The 21,169-nt window shown below is 45.0% G+C and overlaps 2 long non-coding RNA genes across 2 annotated transcripts; both read left to right on the forward strand.

The window, feature by feature from the left end:
• The first annotated feature begins 4,378 nt into the window (after positions 1–4,378).
• On the forward strand, positions 4,379–9,600 carry LOC146426507 (uncharacterized). The gene is made up of 4 exons (XR_014846172.1): positions 4,379–4,834; positions 7,506–7,694; positions 8,274–8,390; positions 9,021–9,600. It is a non-coding gene; the product is annotated as an uncharacterized LOC146426507 (long non-coding RNA).
• A 4,340-nt stretch (positions 9,601–13,940) lies between these two features.
• Positions 13,941–17,592, forward strand: LOC146426508 (uncharacterized). Its single transcript, XR_014846171.1, has 3 exons — positions 13,941–14,148; positions 14,858–15,620; positions 17,169–17,592. It is a non-coding gene; the product is annotated as an uncharacterized LOC146426508 (long non-coding RNA).
• The last annotated feature ends 3,577 nt before the right edge of the window (positions 17,593–21,169 follow it).

The following is a 21,169-nucleotide window of genomic DNA, read 5'->3' on the forward strand; positions in this document are numbered from 1 at the left end:
GAAACATACCTCTGTCCTTGGGAACAACAACACTACAAACAAAAGGAAATTATGTTCTTTGCTTTTTTTGTATTAGAACTGCATCTGAGGATTAGGCAAATGCTCCACAATTCCAGGTTACCATTAATCATAACCATTAATTTAATCAAAATGATTAAAGTAAGATAAAAATCAAATTAAATGTCAACTTTCGTCAACTATAACCCAGTTTTCCCCATTTTGAAACTCAGTGAAAGACACATACAAATAAATCAAAACTCCAAACAATTGCCAACTCAGTGGTCAAATGATCAGTTCATAAAAATAAAGAAACATAAGGGGGGAAATGCTGATTTAATTGGGACAAAACTCATGCGGCCCTTATAAAAACGGAACTCAGAAAAGAAATATTAAAATTAAATAGCTGAGTAAATTAGCATCTTTAGGACATTAAAGAAAACAGAGTCAATTAAAGCACCATCAGCTGAACCGAAATATCTTCTGAACAATTTCTAAACATGGGCACACTTTTTCTTTGGCATGCAAATAGGCTTGGAGGACAGATGTGCATTAAGGTGAAGAAAGGCTTAGAAAATACAGAATGAAACTAATTGAAAATTATTAAGCCTGGGTAACTTCTACCCAGATACCAATCGAGGCAACTTTTAAGTGAGATTAATACTAACTGCTCAATCTGCCAAAAAAACCCAAGGATGATAATGTTATTTCCAGCGTAGAGAGTACTCTGGAACAGTATTAAATGTTCAGAAGTAGAACAATGCTGAGGAAGAGGAACACAAAAGGCAGCACTTCAAAGCCATGAAAGAGGAGACATCTCTTGGCTCTGAAAAAATCCCCAGATGTTTTTGTAGAGCTGTCTAGCACAGTGCGGGCTATGTACCACAGTGATTGAAAACAACTGAATCACCATACAAAAACTACCTCCCTCACTTCTCTTGAGGTGGGAAACATGGTGCTCTACCTCATTTGTTTTTCCTCAGACAAGTGTGTGCACATATACAAATTTGATTCCCAGAATGACTCAAACAGCAGAAAAACCCTCCTATTTTTCCAAGACTAATTTCTTCAGTATTCAACCTCATATCTTGCCTCTTGCAAACAGGTCATTTTACACATTTGATTGCCAGGTCCAGCTGAACAATTTGGTAGGAACCTTCTGTATTTAGATGTTTGCATTTTAGCTCAGCATTATGTTCTTCTCTTTGTCTCAGAGCACAGACGAAGATCTTGGTAAGAACAAGGATCCTTTTTAACTTCAGATCCAACAATGGCCAGAAGCAGATGCATGAAGAACAAGACTTGGAGATCAAAAAGGGCACTTCCTGCAAGGAATCTCTCAGATATAGACATCAGAACAGGGACTGAATCACTTACGGTTGCTTTGTGCTTACCTGTTATGAGTTTGTTCAGGAGCTCTTTGTTCATCATTTTGGCCTTCTGACACAATGCCTAACTTACTGTTTTTTTCAAGAGGAATCATTCTTGATGTTGAAGGAGCTAATCTCTGAAAATGAGCAGCTCTCCTAGACCCCTCCTGTCACTGCTGAACCGCTAGCAGAGTGAAGGAAACCGAGCCGAGTCGAATATGAGGAATTTCTTATTTAATAATTAATTTCTAAAACTTATATAGACTTTCAAAGATCATCTGGACTGGGCCAGTTCAAAACCTCTCCCTAGGCTGATTGGCCAGGCTTGAACCGCCTATGTTTCCAGAGACCGTTTCAATAACATCCAAACTTTATCTTTGTTTATAAAACACAGGAAGAAGAAGAGAAAAATTCCCATGGGAAAGAATCTGTGCTTGCCACACCCTCCTCTGTCCAGGACCATAACCCATGGGATTCCTCCAAGCAGATCCCTGAACAGCCCAAATTCTGCTCTCCTGAAGCCCAGGGCTCCAGTTCTGTTTTTTGCACTGCTCTCTTCTCCCTGGATCCTGAGCTCAAAATGTGCATAGTCACTGCAGCCAAGGCTGCCCCAACCACCTCACATCCACCACCAGTTCTTCCTCACTGGCAAGTAGAGGTCCAGTTCAGCAGCCACTTGTGTCAGTAAGTTTGCCTCAGTACACTCCAGAAGAGTCCTTGATTGGGTATGCTCAGCTGTGCTGTCCTACCAACAGACACTTGACAAGCTTCAAGCACCCCATGAGGACTGGAGCCAAGGGATGTCCCATTTGTCCCAAGACGTCCTTGCCTATTTCTTCCCCATCAGGTGATGTGTAGTAGCCACCCACCACAGAGTCCCCATTGCTGCTGTGGCATCTAATCCTGACCCATCTGCTGTCAGCTGGCTCATTGCACATCCCAAAGCACAAATTCCAGCTCTTCCCTCAGAGAAAAGGCAACACCCACTCCTTGCCTTCCCAGTCTGTCTGCCATGAAGCCTGGCTTCAGTCACTACAACACTCCTGGAAGCTCTCCCACCACACCTCCATGATCCCACAGCTCTGCATCCAGCCTGCAGAGACAGAATTCAAAGGCTGAGAGAGCTGGGGGTGTTCAGCCTGGAGAGGAGACTCCTAGGAGACCTTAGAGCCCCTTCCAGCACCTGAGGGGCTCCAAGAGAGCTGGAGAGGGACTTTGGCAAAGGGCCTGGAGTGACAGGACTTAGAGGAATGGCTTCCCACTGCCAGAGAGCAGGGTTAGATGGGATATTGGGAAGGATTTCTTCGCTGTGGGGCTGGTGATGCCCTGGCACAGATTGCCCAGAGCAGCTGTGGCTGTCCCATCCCTGGAAGTGTCAAAGTCCAGGCTGGACTGTGCTTGGAGCAACCTGGGATGGTGGAAGGGGTCTCTGCCCATGGCAGAGGGATTGGAAATAGATGCTCTTTATGGACCCTTCCACCCAACCCAATCCAGGATCCTCACTTGCAGAGGAGCCTAGGCCATGTGCCTTAACCTGCCCTCCACCACGCATTTCCCTTCCTGAGTCACATGAGCTGTCCCACCATTTCTCTCTGCTGTCTATCAGGTCCTAGCCCTGCACCAACTGGTGCAGCCCCAATGTCTTGTATTTGTTCCCCATTCTCCATGTGTTTCTACACAGGCACTGTTGAGGCACCCAGCCATGGTCACTTCCCAAAGCCCAGAGGATTGTCTTTACCCTCACACATACTCCTTGTGTATGTCCACACTCTTCAAGTGTACCCCTTTCAGCCCTTTGGGTTTTTCAATATTATGAAACCTGTCCTGTTCATATAATTCCTCAGGTTTTGTACCAACATTTGCCATTGCTTTCTCATTGGATTAGAGTTCCCACTTCTGCTTGTAACCCATTCCTCCAACCACTCCCGGAGCCATCCTGCTGCTTCCCAGGTCTCCTATTGCCCTATCATTAGAACCACATGGAAGAGAAGTAGGGGTAATGGACTGCAGGGGCAATAAATTTTGCACATCTTTTGAAAGCATCCCTAGTTCAAGTCCATGACAAGGAGATGGCTGATCCAGCCACACAGAGCCTTCCTTTGCTATCACTCACCACTTTTTCTGGTGCTCCTCTGTGGCTCAGGGCTGATGGGCTTGGACACCTCATCTGACAGAGCTCCCAGCTCCTCATTTGTGAGGACAGCTCTTAGTCTACCCTGTAGCTACAAATCTCCATGTGAAGCAAGAGCCTTCACCTTGGTGCCAGAAGCTCCCAGGCTTTGTCATCGTGGGAACCTCCATTTCCCATCCTGATGGGCACAGCCTCAACAAGTCCCACCTTTGCTAGAAAAGGCAGGGATGGGCTCCTGAAGCTGCAGAGTCTCAGAGGTCGAGCTCAGATCTTGCCATCAAGGTCCAGATAGGGTTCATGATGCAGAACTTGACTATCATGAAGGATTTGGTCAATGTGCAACACCTCCTTTACTCTTTGATCATCACTCCCAAGGTTTCAGTGCCTCTACATAACAAAGAACAATCATTTTCCCTACTTTCTCCTCTTACCTAAAACAGCAGAAAGACTTTCTAAGGTACTAAATGACCCTCAGACACCAATTCTAAGAGCCCAGATGGTACTTCATCCTTCAGTGCTTCAGAGCACTGAAAAAAAAGGGGAAAAGTGGACAGCTTCCTGCAAGTCAGAAGAATTTACAGAATTGCTTTGAAGCAACATGAAAAGTACTGATTATTTACCTGCTTTCTATCCACCTTAACTCCATCGGACTTTTCAGAGGTGTCATGTAATCACCAAGTTCTCATTTACAATTCAACCTTTATGATATTATTTAAGATCCTTCCTTGAAAGCCATATAGAGTTTCTTCATGTGGTATGTTGGGTGTTAAACCACACAATAAGTGGAGTAAGTCATGTGACTGCCTGCATAATCCAAAATTCTGTGTAGAGGAACAGAGACAGTTTTTGCTATGAAATACCTCACAGTGGTTTGGGTTGGGACAGCACAATGACATAAACAGCATGGGGACCTGTACAAAAACACAAAGAGGGGAAAAAAGGTGTGATATTTTGGGAAAGAAAGGAGATGGGTGACTGTAATGATCAAATAGAACATTCTTTCTGTATTTCCTTTTACCCCGGAAACATTAAACAGTTCATGGGGATTCTAACAGATGGAAGAAAGGGAGAATTTGAAACTTCTGTACTCAATCAAGCTAACTGAAATCATTGAACTATTCATTTTTTTATTTCCTTTTCCAGTTTTGAAAGAAAATTTATCTCTGCATCTTCTCATGGACTTTCACCTATGGATAATTAGGACAAATGTCTGGCTTTCCATCCCCTGTTTTTACAGCATTTTTGAACACCAGGAGGAAAGAGTGATTTCTTGGAATGAGTCTTAGCAGTGTGAGGACAGCAACTGGACCTGGGACAACTCTCACAGTTTTGCCAAGTAAGTGCAATTTCCTTATTTCTAAATCTTCATTTAAAATTAAGCTGGGGGTGAACAAAGCAGTTTAATGGTTTGTGTTCACTGTAAGAATTTCTAGCTGCAATGATCCCTTGAGTGCCCTCGCTCTCCAGCCAGGCTTTCAAGCCAAATCCTCAGCTTGCATCTGCTCAGGAAGCTTTCCCAGAACAACTGGGCTGACTCTGCACAGCTCCATTATTCCATGATCCCCAAACACCAGCAGGGCACTGCTTAGCATGTTGTAACTTATTCCCAGTTTGGACAGCACTCTGCCCCAATTTGCTGTGAAGTGTCCCATTCTGCAGTGGACTTCCACTGACTCACTTGGGGCAGGAATGCAGAGCTCAGGGAAGAGCTCATAGTGGTGAGGAGTTTTGAGACAGAGCTGTAACTGCCCAGTTTGAGATGTTTTGCCATCAGCCCTAGACTCCCAGTGTCCCCAGGTCAGTAATTCCAGTGCCCTGGAGACAGAGGAGGAAGGAGCTTAAATTGCCTTGGGCTTCAATTCTCACAAATGTCTCACATCCAAGAGCTCCTGGAGTGAAAGACAATTGGCTCCCAAGTTATGTGGGCTCTGAAAAGATCAGTGTGGGGAATAGGAATTACAAGAAGCCTTAGTTATTCCCATCTTTATTTGGAATTCCATGATGTGCAATAAAGGTGGATGTCACCCCAAGCTTTTCTAAGGGAATGTGAAGGTTCGGGTGGCAGAGGAGTTTGCAGTGTTGGTCTCTGTTATCCTACAGATCCAGGTGCATCCCTTAGGAAATGTTGCTGGGCTTTCAGAGGTCTGCATGTCTAATTAAAGCGCTGCAAGAATGTCCCATGTTATTTGATGGGACATGGATCTGTAAAACCTCCTGCTCTCCTTCCAGAAGGCCGTGGGACTCCCTTGGGTGCTGCCTAATATCTGTCCATATCTCTAGGAAATGTTGCATTGGGAATGAATGTGTATTTGGGAAAAATATCTGTGTACTTCCAATTCCACAGGCACAAGGGAATGCAAAGACATAATTCTGAAGAAAGACCTCTTCTTTCCATGCTGTTCAATGATTCTCTTTCTCTAGCTAAAGACAGGATCATTTCAGAGCTGCGCAGAGACTCTAGGATTTTTGGACAGTAAAAGATTTTGAGCCTTAGGAATCACAGTCTCTTTTGAGTCTGCTGAAATTTCTAGAATATGAGCAATGTCACCCTTTCAGTTTTAATTCCTTTGGGAGCTACTAATACGTATTTGAGATGTTTAGAGCACATATATGTTATTATGCAAATCTTTTGAGAATTCCCCCAAATCAAAATGGCATAAAATAACAACCACTAGTGTCACTGTGAGATATTCCAGGCATATTCCCTTGAGGATTCAGTTAAGGACAGAGAAATGTTTTGTTTTGGTTTGGGTAGATTAATTACAATAAAACATCCATTAGGATTACTAAGTTCCATTGCTTTTGCCTCTTCCTGTGACTTTATAAGACTAAAGCAAAGGAGAAGTACCACTTTTTGTCCAAATAAATTGCCAGAACATAAAACACAAATCCTTTCCAGAAGCAAGCAGTGGTAGCAATTCATGGGTATGTTGTCTGTGATGCAAACTAGTGAAATTTAGGTGAGTCTTCTGGGGTCAGATAAAACAGATCTTCTGCACTATGAACTACAGTTGCACTGTGTACATTATTTCTTGCTTAAGATCTTACCCAGGGAGTTGTTGCAGAGAAGCAGCTTGTTTGTATTCTGGCTGTTTGGAAAGCCTGGTGAGGACACCACATGAGAAGCCTTTCAAGGTCTTCTCAGAGAACACAGAATGCACAGGACTGACAAGCTCTGGCAACACCTGGGAAGGAAATGTTTGATTTCTGTTGGGTGTCTGGTTGCTCTAGGTGTGGACAAGTGTGTAGCTCTGCCTGTTTGATCAGCAGAGCTGACCCATGAAGTTCTGGCAGAGCACAATTTGGCTTTCACCTTAGCTCCTCAGCAGAGCCATAGGGCTGATGGGGAAAGGGTGTAAAATCAGAGCCCCTTGATCAAACTTGGATCAGTACCATGATGAACAAAATGTTATTTCTGAGGGATCTCTTGACCCACCTGCAAGGCAGACACCATGCAAAATGAAAAGCCTAATGCACCTCTCTCTACCCAAGAGGCCCATCAGGATGCTGCTGTAAAAGTAGACCCATAAACCTCTGTGGATGTGTCTGACAGCTTTCCATAAGCTGAGCCCTTTCTTGCAAGGAAGGGGTCTGGAGGATTCCTTTCAGTTCCATGTTTTTACTCTAATTCAAATTGTCCGTCTGAGGTAAATCCTGACATTGATTGGGAGATCACCCTTGACTCTCCATGTATGACCTGAGCTAGCGGCAAAGATGGTTTGTTTAAAAAAGAAACCATGGTATCACAATGATTTCTTGGCTGCTACATTACTTTGAGACCAACTGTTTCCTGGTCAGACAGCTCCTGCAAGTTTAAGAGATCTTATTTTATTACTAGTACATCTTATGGTAAGGAATAATGACGTAAAAGAAAGTAAATGAGAATGCTACTAATTAGTCACAGCTGGAGTATATGCAAATTTTTGGTCACTCAGCACTCAGCAGTAAAATCAGTCATGTCCAAACCATGCTTTTTTTTACACACATTCCAAAAACGTCTGTCCCAGAGGTCACTGTGGAGAAATCAACTAAACCGGCAGATGGTATTGGGACAACAACACCCTTGCCAAGGACTTTCAGTACAAAGAACATCAGCTTTGAGTTGGAGTTTGTACATGAACAGAACACATCCGTTTTGCCGACAGTGGTGACCTGCACGGACGAGTTCCACAGCAGCGCTGTTACAATAGTGCCAGGTACAGTTTGGTGACACATGTGCAACAACATATTTCTAGGGACAGTGTCCTGTGGGGCTTGGTGTTCTCCTGCTTGTCAGCATTGCCCTGGGCAGCCAGCAGAAATGAGAAAGACATTTGGTACTTTAGCAGGGACAGTTGAAAGATGTTTCAAAACATCTAAACAAAATGATCTCAACTGTTTAATAAATTTGAGAGGAAAAGGGAAGACACAATCTATTTGTTCAAAATGTGAATTTCCTTATGATTCAATATTTCACCCTCTAGCAGCAAATCTCCTGCACCACCACCTGAAACAGTCTTTTTTAAACCAACAAAAAGTTAAAGGTGGGGTGTTCAGGGTTTGTTTTGCTAAATCACTTTCTGTATTTTGTGGGATTGTTTTTGTAGTCCTGAAGGTCATTCAAATAGTAAAACCAAAACAATGCAGGAATTCTTTCTTTGTTTCCTGCAAGTGCATAGAGAAATTGGCTCTTCAAATGAACGTTGGAATTAATGACTGATCACATGAGCCCCAGTCTGTACTTTCCTCAAGTTCCTGGATCATGATATCTCCCATCTTTTGTGGTCCCTGATCAGATGCTGAAGGGGAGAAAGTGAACATGCTGTCTGTGGCTGTGCTGGGTTTGAGAGTCCTGCTGGCAAAGAGCATCGCCTTCAATACACTCATGAGTATCAAGTTATTTCTCCTCTGAGGTAAGAGAGCACACAGCTTGGTTTGTAGAAAGACTGGAAGCTCATGCCAGGAGTGACTGCCTGTCCCTGTGTACATCCCTAGCCCCACAAGGAACGATGCCCATTCATCTGCTCCTGATGCCATTAAACAGCTCTTGCAGCTTTCTGGGGGAAAAGGCAACAACAATGACCAAACAAAGAAATCCAAAATCAAACACAAGAAAACCAATTCCCCCCCAAAAAAGCAATAAGACAAGGCCACCCTCCCTCCCAAAGGACAAAGGAAAGAGCACTTTTCTGTATCCAATGCTCAGTTCTTGGTGGCTGGTTTCCAGATTTTGTTTGCCAGGACAACTCAGGTGTTACCTGAACAGCCTAAGAAATATCTCATTGATATTTCAAGTGGCAGAGCACAAAGCCTGGAGAAAAATCCAGACAAACGAGTATTCAAGGGCAAGGATCCCAAAATACAAACACATGGGAGTAAAGAGTGGAAGGGGAGGATTTTTAAATTAAAGTCTCCAAAGAGGCACTAAAGATAGTCCAGCCTAACTTCTGTGAGTGTATCTGTCTTGAACTGACAGCTATCAAACACCAATTCTTAGGTCCAGTTTCAGTAAATATTGTTTAAAGCCCACTTTGCTTTTCCAGAACTGTGGAATGAAGACAAGAGGAACCCAAAGAAGAGCAGGAAAGAATGTGAACCAGCAGCACAAGGGGATTGAACAAGCAGTGGCAGAACTGCTGGCAGTGACCACCCAGGACACAGAGCAGCACCTTCCCCTGAAGACATTGAATGCTGTTCACTCCTGCCTGGCCAGCTGATTTACAGTGAAGAGTTTTAAGTGCTTTTGCTATTGTCTTCCCTTTGTGAATGGAGCAGAGTGGGTTTATCCTCATCCCCCTGCTAAATAGATCTCCCCACTCTTCTGCATTTGCATAGAAATGTCCAGCCTGCTTCAAGAGCTTTAAAAACTCCAATGCTCACTATGAATATATTCCCTTTTAAAAGCAACATTCACAGGCATGTTGTGTCACTGCCTGTACAACTGGAGTATTACTGCTGAGGGAATTCAAGCCCAGTAGCTGCCATTTGTAGCTTTGGACTTTGGATAGTTTTAATAACAAGAGGTTTGTATTGTACATGAGAACACCTGTGTAGGATCTGAAGTGATTCAATTCAATCAGATAATGTTCTTTATTAATCCTACATTTCTTCTACCAAATGTATCTCACGTGCATTTTAGGTTCCTACAGTAGTGATGAAAATAAAGTCCTACTAGGCCAAAATGCTGTGGTTTTTCTGTGCTTTTTCTTCTGAAATTGGGATGGAGGTTTGTCTTAGCTTACATGGAAGGTGTAACTAAAAGTCTGTATTCTATTACCATCTTCATAAGCTGTCAAAACCAGGTAGGGCAGTGGCCCTCAGTGTGACTCAGCCCCTATAACACCATTTGGTTGGCCATCTCCTCTGATGGGCCATCAAAGTCCCTGGGAATGACTCATAAGATTATATGAACCCATTGTGAGATGCCCTGCCTAGAGGGGAGGAATTGAACATTCCCACCTGCATATAAACTGAGACTCGGGAATACTGGGTTACAACTCCCACTGGATTCCCAGAGCAGAAGAGCTCAGGAGTCACCACTGGACCTCCAGAGACCGAGCAGACCTTTCTGAGAATCACCATTTCAACAAGACCACATCCATCACTCCAAGGGGACTGCAGTCAACATTTAACTGGACTGCTACCACCACCCTGACTAACAGGGTAGCAGGTCGTATTCTGCCTTTGTCAGTTAAAACCATTGTTGCTGTATTATTGGCTTGTTATAAATACTAGTGAAGAATTGTATTCTCTTCCTCATATCTTTGCCTGAAAGCCCCTTGATTCCAAAGCTATAATAATTTGGAGGGAAGGTGGGGGTTATATTCTCTCTTCTAAGGGAGGCTCCTGCCTCCCTTGGCAGACATTTCTCTTTCAAACCAAGACAAGGTTGCTGAAATCCAATTGTCCTAAAGGCAACTAGAATTGCAAACTCAGCTTTGATAACATAGATTTGCTGTTGGCTGAATTTGTCTTTTCCAGACTTTTATGCAGGGAATTGTCTCTCTGGCACATTCAAGAGCTTCAGTGAGGAGAGACCTTGCTAAGGCAGGAGGAAGGAAAATGCTCAGATCAGCAGGGAAGAAACCCTGCTGCTGGTTTGCACTCAATAATGTGAGGAAGAGGCCACCAGAAAATAATGTCGGGTGGTTTGATGCAGTGATAGTTCCCATAGCAACTTGGTTCTTACCTCAGAGAGCCCAGCACACACCTTCCCCAGCTGATCTTCTCTCACCAGCAGCAGGCAGGATGCTGTGGTCACCATTTCTGACTCAGTTACACCAGGCAACATCAACCCTCCCCTGCATTAGAAAAACAATTTAGCCACATCCTGAAGGGGAAATGAGGCTTTTCTCACCCTGCCTGAGTCCCTGCTGCCTTCAAGAGAGCCTCTGCAGAGGACATAGCAAGCTCTGCTGCATTCAGCTTGGTCAGGTCAGACCCTCAGGCCTTGCAGACCCCCAGAGAAGACCCTCACTCTGTTGGAAATGATACCAAGTTTAGAATTGTTTCTATAACTTTAGTCAGGGGTTTTATTCACCTTTGTCCCGAGGGAAGGGAATTGAAATTTCCTTTCAGGGGACTCGAGGCCTGATGAGCTTAGCATCTCAGCAAACTGGGAGTAGCACAGAAGATACACAATAGATAAGACCATCAGTGACCATTAACAAACATCAGCTCCAAACATCACCCTTGGCATGGTACAGAGACACCTGCCCTGGGAAAAGAGAGATAAGAGAACCAAGAATGGGAACCTAATTAACATCAGAGGCAAAGGGATTAATAACCAAGAGGAAACCAAATAGTAAACAACTGTTGTCATAAATGAGAGTGAAAAGGAGAGTAGGGGAAAATGCACCTACACGACTGTATAACTTGGGACCAGTGAACATTGAAACAATTAATTTCTTTCTGGGTTTTTACTGTATAAGTATATGAAAAATCAATTAAAAATTGTGGAATGGTAGGATTTTCTCTGCACAACCCGGGCAATGTGTGGATGAAAGGATTTCTGTTGAACATCCTGGCCAGAACAACATCCTGGCCAGAATAAAGTAATTCCTTGATTCTCTGACACTAAAAATGGTGATAGAGAGTCTTGGTTTTCCCCACAGTTTTGGTTACAAGGCCACTCACAATGTGAACTTCAAAAAACATCTTAAGTCATTTTAGGAAGATTTTCACCTCCAGCAGATGTTATTTAATTTTACTTTCCCTAGGTGAGTCTCACACACAGAATGAGGTATCTACCATCTGTCCTGCTGAGCAACTCCATACAGTGAGAGCTCTCTCCTGTGGCAGAGAACATTCAAAGCATCCTGAAAGAATAAACCTCTTTCCAAGAGGTTACAGGCAAAAGCATTGTGAAGAATAGGGAAATCTGAATAGCAGGAAGAATATTTTGCATTTTCCCCACGTTTTTATTTCTAGCTGGGGAGAGAAGTGCTTATGCTTCCAGTCTACACCTTTCTTGCTTCTGCAGAAATGTATGGCAATGACCCAAGCAAGGCCCAAGCAAATCTGAAAGGTTTCAGTGCCCAACACACAAAGGATGGGGAAGCTGCACAGCCAGAAAGACTCTGGCAGCACCAGGCAGGACTCCCAGTCTCATCCCTTCAGGGGATTGGCTTTCCCAGAGCCAGTAGGAATGGGACAGAAGGAGAAGTTCAGGACAGTACCAACATCTCTGCATTTCCTGACCCCTTTGCAGCTCAGCCCCTGAACTCCCACATATCACAGCCTCAGCCTTGGACATGCAGAAAACCTCGGGGTTTTTCCCATGTGGTGCCCCACAGTGTTCTAGGGCCAGAATTCCTCACCCTCAGGCCCTTGGCTGCTCCTGGACACAGCACAACAACCTGACCTGGGGTTAATTTAGAGATTTCCTGCCAAAGCATCAGATTATTCTTTTCCATTTCAAATTTATAGCTGAGAGGGTAAACCAGACTTTGTTTCACTCTCTGGTAACAATAACTTTTTGAAAAAATGATAAATGTATTATTTTCTTGGTTTTAATTTAAACAGTATCAAACTAAACAAGAATGGGCAATATTGAATTGTTATTTAATATTAAATTAAATTAAATTTTTGTACTGCTGAATCCTTCTGCTGTCTTCTACAGCATTAAAAATACAATGTAATAATCATATTCCTGCATCTGCTGGGGATAGTCTGACCTGCCTCTTTTGTTTCCCCAAATACTAAAAAGTTCCTGATAAAATTAGATCTACTGATGTAAACTGAACTTCTTTCTCTGTTCTCTCCTGCTGCCTTCTGGTCAAAGTGTTTATTGTTCTCACAACATTTGCAATTTCGTTAAATTCAGCAAATAGCTCAAACAGGAGAAAAAACACCCAGAAAACCAACCAACCAAAGGAACCACCCAAACCCCATGAGAAGTGTTGTGTCTGCACATGCCACCAATTAATCTTCTTTGCTCTTCATTTGTATTCATGTCTTGCCAGCAGTTGCAGTTGGAAACTCTTGCTAAGTGATGCAGAGGTTTTAGAGAGTCCAGGACCAGTAAGGTGAAAGTGTTCAATAAATGAAGCAAGATTCAGAGAAGCTTCTTTTGAAGCTCCATAAAGCAGGGTTACAGCTGGAAGTGATTTGTAACAGCAGAAATGGAGTGGAATACAAGAAGCACTTGCAGCATTGCTTTCAAAATTCCTTACTAATTCTAAAGGAGTTTGAAACTCTAAGTTATTCACGAAATTTGACCAAGCAAAGTGCAGTAGGAAAATTTCCCTAAATATGTGTGAAACCACACATATATGCAGTGAATAACTGAAATGGACATATCCATCACAGAAACTCATTAGGAGTGTGCTTAATTACCTGACTGCAAGGGCAACTTCTCTTTCTCTCTCTCTCTCCCCATTCCATTTCAGTCAGCAGATATGGTCTGAACTGAAGTATTGGAGAAGCTGATCTTCCCCTGCAAAACCATTCAGGACTGGGGAGTGCAGTGCTTCTGGGAATGTCTGTCTTTCCAAAGCACAGCTTTGAAAATATATGTCAACTCTACCATTTCTGTAGGGAGGCCCTTAGTTTATTCCTGACTATGCCAAAGCCTCCCACATTACGAGCACTTCACGTTTTGTGAGGTGTAAAAAGTATTGAAACATAACCTGCAAGGAGACAGACTAGAGACCACCCAGCCTTCTAGATTTTGTGGGGATCTCTAACAGGCATTTTGCACATACAATTTTATTTTGATGACCAATACAGTCTCAAACCATGGGGTTTCACCTGCTTGCACAAACTACTAGATCTTCCTTGGGACAATACCTTCCTCTCACACGTGGCAGGAGTCACCTCCAGAGGCTGAGAGTTTCTGTCCTCTTCCCAATCCCCTTGTCAATGCCCACAGCCCCACCAACTATCAACACGAGGAGCACAGATGGAACATACGCAAAGTTAGGTACCACAGGAAGAGGGCAGCAAGAGCTTCAAGTTGTGCTCCTCCTGCCCACAGCTCTCCCCTCTCTGTTGTCACAGACAGAGGGAGGGCCTAGGAGGGACTGGGCCTGAGTGCAGTGACAGAGGCGCAGGCAGGGAAGGTGTGGGCAGAGCTGTTGTGCAGGCAGACAGAAGGTGCAGAGAGGTGAGCCAGAGCAGGCCTGGCCATGTGGAGTGCCCTGTGCACTGTGGGCTTCTTGCCCATTGTAGGTAAGTGAAGGGAAGGGCTGATGCCCCCAGGAGCTGAGCGTGGCCCTGTGCTCTGCTCGGCTCTGGGCAGCTGTGCTGAGCGCTTGCAGCCAGACCTGTTCCTGGCTCCAGCTGCCCAGCCATGCCTGTGGAGCCCGGGGAGAACAGCCCTGCTCCTCTTCTAGCTGGCAGCTCGGCACCTCCATCCATCCATCCATCCACGCTGCCTCCTCTGCAGCCTGGGCACTCGCAGGGCACCTCCCTGCTGCACTCAGACCTTGGGGCACAGCGCTCTGCCCTGGCACTGCACACTCTGCTGCTGGGCACTGCGGCCCCTCTGGCAAAGACCAGCTGGAGGATGGCAGCACAGGGCCCAAGCCTCAGCTGCCCGTCACAGCTTTTGTCTTTCCTGTGCTCATGTACAGCAGTTTCAGGGACAGGAGAGTGGCTTCCTCACCATCCTGTCTGGGCAAAGACAAAGGGATTTTTCACCCCATGGTGCAAATCCTTCTTGCTTCTTTGGGGAAAATCAGAAACAGCTTCCTGTCTGAGAGGGAAAAGGAGGGAGGGAAATCATAGTTGCTATGAACTCTGTCAGTCTGTGTCAGCTGGGTTCAAAGAGGATGATTTTGTCCTCCCACTGGTCCTGTGCCATTCCAAATCCTCATCAGCATTGCTCTGACCTTTGCTGAATCTTGAAGTGATCATGGCTTCTTCTTGCTATCTGCAGCTATGTCACTCGCCGGTGCAGTGACCTTGGAGCAGAACCCCAGGGAACTGACCGCGCGAGAGGGAGAACGAGTCACCTTCCAGTGCAGCATGACTGGAGGTAATATGAGGGACTACTCCATGTCGTGGTACCGTCTGGGCCGAAGTGGCATTCAGGAATGGATTTACAAGAATGATGCCTATGGAAGCGGTTTCCAAAATCGCTTTAAGATAAAAGACGAGAGCCGCAGGAACAGATTTCCACTGCAGATCCTGCTGGTAAAGCAAGAGGACGCAGCCACGTATTACTGTCAAGCAGAATCACCCTGGAACAGCTCTGCAGCAGAGTGGACTAAAAACCACATGATGGGGAAGACAGATCTCTCAGCATTTCTTTCTAGCAGCTGCACCCCAGGGCTCTAGTCAGGCAGTTGCAGGTGCAGGAAACATCTCTCTGGCTTGGTGGCACTAGAAGGCAGTGGAGGGAAATGTGGTAGAAGGGCTGCTACCACTTGTGGTGCAGGAAGATCACTTCTGGGAACATCAGAGGTTGTTTGGGCAAGTGCTTGTTCAGTGCAAGTTTCCTGGGCCCCTCTCCAGCATATGCCTCATTTTCCCTCTGTGCCTTGACTGCAGAGCCATGGGATGATGGAGATGTGTTGCTGTAGCTTCCATGGTGCTGTGGTGGATGGAGCCAGGCTGTTTAGGAGAGACAGATCAGCAGGGATGGCATTGCTCTGGGTGGCTGCTACAGAGCACCTGATCAGGAAGAAGGAGTTTAGAAGGTGTGGTGAGTTGACTTTGGTTGTCCTCTAGGAGGTCAGCAAGCTGCTGTCTCAGAGCTCCTCCTCTACTGGACAGGTGGAAAATATGCAATGAAGACTTGTGGGTTGAGATAAGGACAGGGAAATGTCCCAGCAGTGCCACCATGGGAAAACACATGGTCTTGGGGAAATGAATTGAAGTCATTGCCAATAAAATCAATGTAGGTTAGTGAGGAATGAGAACAAATTACAAAGCATGTCCTCCACCTGATCCCTGCACAGGGACGGGGAATGTGGCTTGTATTCCATTAAAAACATGTTTTCACTGCCATTTCTTCCTTCTCATTCTCTTCCCCTTCTTCAGTATGCAATCCAACCCATGGAAAACATTTCGCCAGGAACTTCTCCAATGCAGGTTCTTCCCTCTGGCTGCAGTTCCTCACAGCCCTTCAGGAACACACTGCAGCACTGTGGCTCCTCTGTGGGACAAAGGTTCTGGCAGAAAATCTCTTCTGGCCTGGGCTACTCACTCCATGGGACCTCATCTCCTGTCAAGAGCCTGCTCCAAATGTGCTCTCCATGGAATCGCAGATTTTTTCAGGCCATATCAACTCACTGCTGTGTGGGGTCCTGCACTGTCTGCAGGGTCAATATTTGCTCCACCACCAATCCCCACCAGCTGAGAGGGACAAACCATGGTTTTCACCTTGAGCAGCTGTGGAATGTCTGCTCCGGGCTCTGCAGCACCTCCAGCCCCTCTTTCCTAAATCCTCCTCCTTGCTAATTGCAATTCTGATGCTTAGAAGGATGAGTCCTGCCTGAGACTATTAGTTTTTACCTCAGGGCTCATTGGTCTGAAGATCCAAACTATGCCAGCACTTCCCAGCTCAGAATACCCTGAGGCAAAGACAAAACATGGAGGGGCAAAGACAAAACATGGAAGGGCAACTCTGTTCAGCTCTTCTGTGGGTTCCATGGAGCCTTGGATGTGGCCAGGCATGAGGTCAGCCCAGGAGGGGAGAGGGACAGGCAGGGGAAAGGCCAGAAACTGGAAAAGGGACAGGAGAAATGTGGGGAGTTCAGTTAATTCTCTTCATAGGTGATACAACAGGACTATGTTTTGAATCTGTGCTGGAAAGAGTGTTGGTAATTCAGGGATGTTTGAGAGTGTTTACAGAGCTTACATGGAGTCAAGGCCTATTCTGCTCCTCATTCCACCCACCAGTGAGTAGCTGAGAGTGCACAAAATTTAGGAGGGAACACAGCTGGTTCAGCTGACCCCAGCTGGCCAAAGGGGTATTCCAGGTCACAGGACATTATGCTCAGTATATAAAGATGGGGAAGAGGAAGGAAAGAGGACATATTGAGTGATGACATTTGTATTTCCATGTAAGCACTCTGTGTGATGGAGCTCTGCTTGTCTGGAGTAGGCTGGACACTTGCCTAACAATTGGAAGTAGTGAATGAATTCCTTGCTTTGCTTTGCTTGCACATGCAATGTTTGCTTTATTAATTAAATTGTCGACTTATTTATTAAACTTATGAATTTTCTCACTTTTACCCTTCCAGTTCTCTCCCCCATCAAAGAAAGGGCAAAGGAGCAAGCAGCTGTGTGGTGCTGAGTTACCATCTGTGGTTAAACCATGACAAATAAACCCAATGAACACTGAAGGAGATGAAGTTTTAATGTGGAAAGGTGGAACTCAACTGCATTTGGATACTTCATGATGTTTAGAGAGTCTCACAATAACATTGCAGGAACACATAACAATAGTCAATTAATTAGATCTGAGGAACAAATGGCACTGCACAGGAACAGCATTGCCAAAGTGGACTTTCCCAGAACATGATGAAAAACTCCTTCTCTGCACTTGTAACTTTGGCTCCATGTGTATAAACACAGGGGCTCTTCTTCTGAGCACTGACCGTTCATTTCTTTATTTAGAAGTGTAGGCTTTCATGGAAGACATGAGGAGACCAATGCAAATGCATCCATGGGTTTGTCCCAATTCCCACCTTTGGCTCTATGGAAGGATTGCTGCAGTGCATTAATGTCATTAATTCAACATAGCACTGCCTGTCAGGACAATGTTATCTGTCTTGGAAAGGCTACAAACACAATGATAATGCCACTTGATTTCTTTTGTCACCTCGACTTTTCTTTTAGGTGTCAGCAGCCCAAGGACTTCCCTAAGCAGATATTCCAGGTCACTTTTGAAATCACTGCTTTTAGCTGTCCTCTCCATAGTGGATGGACAGTGACTTACTGCTTCACCTTCAATATCTAGTTTTCTATGATCACCTGTAGTGTCTCCAGTGAATCCATCACCAGTGACTTCTCTGTTTTGTTAGAAAGGTTGAGTAGGATGTTTTTGTCCAGAGAAGAAGATAATTACCACCACAGTGTGTAAGAAAAAGTTGCCTTCCTGACAGATGTATCCCAGAACCAGCTCTCCATCAATAAAAGCCTTGGACACAGCCTCTGGTAAATGTGTGATGAAATCAGGTGGATTTGCTGGGAGAGAAGCTCAGAGTGAGCTACTCCTCTGCCTGCTCTCCCCCCTAAAAAGAAGAAATTTTTGTTAAAATAAAAATGGAGATTTTGCAGGGAGCAAGAAGCATTATGCTGGAAGAGCCAGGGTAGTTTCTTCTGGAAAGAAGCAGCGTCAACCTCTCAGCAAGGGCGGAAGGAAGAATTCCAACAACCATGCATGCACAAACAACCTCCAAAATGTGCCTTCATAGGCCTAGGACTCATTTGTAGAGGAAACAGGGACTCCCTGTGTTGTGGTTTTGTCTTGTTGGACACCCCAACCCAACACCCCACAAACACCACAAACAAACCACACAAACACCAACAACCCCACCCCAACAACAAAACCCCAACAGGAGGTTAGGATTTTTCCCCATTTTTTCTTTCTCCCAGAGAATTTTTTCTCATTTGTTGCCTAAGAGATAAGAACGATGATACCTACGAGACAAAAGACTGGGGTGGGAGGGGGAAAGGGGTGCAATTTGTTACAGTCTCTTAGCTGGGGAGCTTTCTCTGAGGAAGTGAAGAGATATGATGTGACTTGGCTGGGGGTCAAGGGCTGTGCTCAGGGCTCTCTGGTTCTCTCTCAGGGATTGGAGGAGAGATGGTTGTGGTCTTGGTGCCAGGCTGATGCTGGGGAGAGAATTCGTTGCCACCACGGTGTTCTGTCCTTCACTGCTTCTCCTTACCATGGGTGAGCCTTTGCTTGCAAGAGCAATCATTGAACTGGGACCTCTTCTACACATGACCCCACTGGCAGGGACCCTCACCATCTGCTCGGGTGCTTCAGGGAAGCCTGGGACTCTTACCCTCTCCCCAGCTCTGGAGGGAGAGTCTCCCAGCTGCTTGCGGGAGCTGCTTTTGGAAGCTCAGCTGTTGCTGCCTATTGCTGCTGTTTTCTGCTGTTTTTTCGGCCTTTTTGCTACACTTTAACTCCACACCCCATGCCTGCCCAGACACCCAGCAGCTCCTGCCAGAGCTCTGGAGATTTTGCTACCATTTGCCACCCCAGGTGTGCTCACCTCTGCTGTTCCAGCTTGGTGCACTGAGATTCCTGCTACAGTCCATTTTGTCACCCGTATTGGCACTGAGACCAGCTGCTTCCCCCGTGAGTTTTGCAAAAGGAGCCACCTCCCCTCTTTGCTATCGCCTCAGCCGCCATTACCCAGTGGGGGAGACGCGGCTGATCTCGCGCCACAGCGCCCCCTGCAGCCGCGGGGGAATCATTGCACCTGTGCTGCCCTGCCGGGAGCTAACAGCACCCCTGCCGGCTGTGACTGTAACTGCACTAAAGGGGAAGGTGCCTGACAGCCCAGAGAAGGCTGGTACTGGGTTTCTGGAGACTTTTTCTGTTTGTTATTGCAGTTGTTCTTGTTCTTTGTTGGTCTTGTTATACACATATATATATATACTGGTAAATAACTGTTATTCTTTTTCCTTTATCTTTGCCTGAAAGCCCTGTAATTTCAAAGTCATGACACTTTGGAGAGTAGGGGCTTCATATTTGTCATCCCAGGAAGTTCCCACCTTCCTTGGCAAACACCTGTCTTTCGAACCAACACACCTCTGAAGCAGAACTCCAGAAGAAGTTTTCAGTATCACCTGGTGGAACACAGCCTAAACATTCTATCCAACATTTCACCGACAGTATTGGAGCACCTCCTGTAAGATTTGGGAGGGCCTGTATCAGGACATTGATAGCAAAGAGAAAGGCAGAACTCAACTTTTAAAGCATAGAAATGTGAGTGCATGTGGCTTGTGGGAGACTGAGCACAGGTGTGTCTCTGTGGCCACTCAAATGAAAAGGGGCTGTTTAACCACCTGGGGGATCTCAGTAAGGAGCAGGGGGAGGTCTCACAGCTCTGGGAAGATTTGCCAGCCAGGGCAGGGCATGTGAGAGGCACCTGTGCGTGCCCAGGTCTGCTGCAGGAGGTGTTTAGGACTTGTTCCCTTTGTCATGCCAAGGGTTGGACAGACTGGGAGCATCACAGCATATTCCACAGCTTTCCTGCAGGACTCAAGCAATAAGGGAGAGAAAACAATTTGACAGACATGAGGGAATAGCAGATGCAGATGCCCATCTTTCCCATGGGAAATAGCAGCACTGCTGTTAAAACCAGTGGTGAAAAATGAGAAACACACCTCTGTCCTTGGGAACAACAACAGTGCAAACGAGATGAAATGATGCACTTTGCTTTTTTGTATTAGAACTGCATCTGAGGACTAGGAAAATGGTCCACAATTCCAGGCTACCACTACTCAAAATGATTTAAGTGAGATAAAAATCAAAGTAAAAGCCAACTTCAGTCAACTATAACCCGATGTTCCCCACCTTCAAACTCAGTGAAAGACACATACAAATAAAACTCCAAGCAGTTGCCAACTCAGTGGTCAAATGATCAGTTCATAAGATTAAAAAACATAAGGGGGGAAATTCCGATCTAATTGGAGTCAAAACTCATATGACCCTTATCAAAACAGAACTCAAAAAAGAAATACTAAAAATTAAACAACTGAGTAAATAACCATCTTTAGGACATTAAAGAAAACAGAGTTGATTAAAGCATCATTAATGCTGAACCAAAATATCTTCAGAACAATTTCTAAACATAGGCAGACTTTGTCTTTGGCATGCAAATAGGCTTTGAGGATAGATGTGCATTAAGGTGAAGAAAGGCTTAGAAAATATAGAATGAAAATAAATTGAAAATTATTAAGCCTGGGTAACTCCCAGCAAGATACCAGTTGGGGCAATATTTTAATGAGATTAATATTAACTGTTCAATATGCCAAAAAAACCAAGGATGATGTTATTTTCAGTGTAGAGAATCCTCTAGAACAGTATTAGATGTTGAGAAGTAGAACAATGCAGTGGAAGAGGAACACAAAAGGCAGCACCTCAAAGACATGAAAGAGGAGACATCACCTGGCACTGAAAAAATCCCCAAATGATTTTGTAGAGCTGTCTAGCACAGTGCGGGCTATATACCACAGTGATTGAAAACAACTGAATCACCATACAAAAACTACCTCCCTC

Source organism: Lichenostomus cassidix, chromosome 27, assembly GCF_008360975.1.
Source record: "Lichenostomus cassidix isolate B80296 chromosome 27, HeHo_3.0, whole genome shotgun sequence".
NCBI classification, from domain to species: Eukaryota; Metazoa; Chordata; class Aves; order Passeriformes; family Meliphagidae; genus Lichenostomus; species Lichenostomus cassidix.